The sequence below is a fragment of the Euprymna scolopes genome, chromosome 44, assembly GCF_053919585.1.
Source record: "Euprymna scolopes isolate OS-2025 chromosome 44, ASM5391958v1, whole genome shotgun sequence".
In the NCBI taxonomy this organism is placed as follows: domain Eukaryota; kingdom Metazoa; phylum Mollusca; class Cephalopoda; order Sepiida; family Sepiolidae; genus Euprymna; species Euprymna scolopes.
In genome coordinates, this window is record NC_136525.1 from 39511703 (window position 1) to 39513797 (window position 2095).

The 2095-nt window shown below is 31.5% G+C and overlaps 1 pseudogene; it reads right to left on the reverse strand.

The window, feature by feature from the left end:
* Positions 1 to 666: 666 nt before the first annotated feature.
* LOC145268884 (5S ribosomal RNA) lies at positions 667 to 783 on the reverse strand (annotated as a pseudogene).
* Between the last annotated feature and the right edge of the window lie 1312 nt (positions 784 to 2095).

Consider the following 2095-nt stretch of genomic DNA (forward strand, 5'->3'; position numbering starts at 1 on the left):
CGGCCTTGTGCCTAATTTGCTTTGGTGGGGAAGCAAATAAATACATGTATTCATAGCTTAGGCATTGTCGTGAAAGGAAAATATGAATTGCAAGCTAAAGGGTTAGGTTTCTATTCTCGGTGGTGGTAACAATTCATTATTAAATTTTTTTTTAAATCATTACATTATATTTGGTACAACATAATATGATAACTACGAAATCTGTATTTATCAAAATATCGTATTTAAGCGTATTTTACGACCGAGCAATGCCGATCGGCCTGCTTATATATATCTATATCTATATATATATATATATATATATATATATATATATATATATATGTGTGTGTGTGTGTGTGTGTGTGTGTGTGTGTATTAGGAAGGGACCTTGAATGTCTACTAGGAGAAAACGTGAATGCCGACTCGACATTGGCCACGAGTGACTTTGTACAGGGATTTGTCAGGAACACTTAGCATAAGGAAGCTTTTCTCTGCAAGTAGAGGCTCCACCAGTGTTTGACAGACTATGGATAACCACGTAGGGGTGCTTGCGCGTGAAATTTTTGTGGCAGGAAGAACGCAATCTCCAACCACACCTCTCGTGAGTCGACATTGTTAAATGCCAGTGGATAGTTAAGTGTATGTACAGGATGACTGGAAACAAATGCCGAGATAAGCGGAGAGCACATACAGCGCCTGGAATTCCCAACTGATCACTCATCTCGTACCAACCAGGCTCAACGTTGCTTAACTTCGGTGATCTGACGAAAACCAGTGCGTCAACGCGATTATGCTGCATATGTAAGTAAATCCTGACTAAATATGCAAAAAATCACAGAGTATTCGCGGTCCAAATAAGAGTTCCACAGTTTGTACTTCTCCACACTTGGTTTGACGAGGAATCGTACATCTTCTGCACCAGACCAGATGAATGCCTATCCTGGAATCACGTAAGACAATGAAAACACAAGAAACATATAGAAATGGAAAATTTGGGAAGGGAAAATTCTAAATATTTGGAAAAATCAAGAGTTAGCCGCGGGAAAGAATAGCTTCATATATGGGAACTGCGATTGAGGTAAAATAGAAAAAAAAACGTGCTTATATATATATATATATATATATGTACATTGAGTAAGATGATTTATAATTTATAATTAAAATTAAATATTATTAAAAACATTTTGTGTCCTGCTCTTTCGCGCGAGGACTAGAGTCCTAGAGTGGATGAAACGCGGAATATTCAGTGTAGCTTAATCGCCATATATATTTTATAACTTACTAACTAGCTCTACGTATTGAGCACTTTTGAAGTACATACTTAAAGTTTACGCATAAATTTATACCTTCGTATATATATATATATATATATATATATATATATATATATATATACATATTTATAAATATATATATACATATATATATACATATATATATATATATATATATATATATATATATATATATATATATATATATTGAGTAAGATGATTGATAATGTATAATTAAAATTAAAAATTAGAATATTATTATCATATTTACTAGTTGTTGTTTATTTTAAAAAAAAATTTTTTTGTTTATTTCTTTTTATTGATTCTTTTATTCACAACGTTTCGGTCAACTGTTCCTCTAAAAAAAATAAGATGAAGAACAACAACTAATAAAGATGATAATAATAGTCCGAAATAAAAATAATTTAATATATATAATGCTCATCTCAAAAATGAATTCCAATTAAGGAATAATATATATATAAAAATTAGAAATTGAAAATTCATAAACTATATTTAACATCCCAACGAATGCACTGACCATGATGCTTACGAACTTTAAATGCGAACGATATAAAGATACATCTGTATTATTTAAAGAAAAATGCTAGTTTTATTTTTGGTGTCTTTAAACCCCCACCCACTAGTTTTGCTTATGAGGAGACTTTGTTTAAAAAAAAAAAAATGAGAAAATTATTTTCCGAAACGATCGTACAGTTTATTGATTTTGTTTGTTATTCCTTGTGAAACCGGGGAGGAAAAGGGCGTGCGTTTATGGAATTCACAGTCGCCATTACCTTATATGATGGCCATAAAAATATCCGTAACATAAACGCACA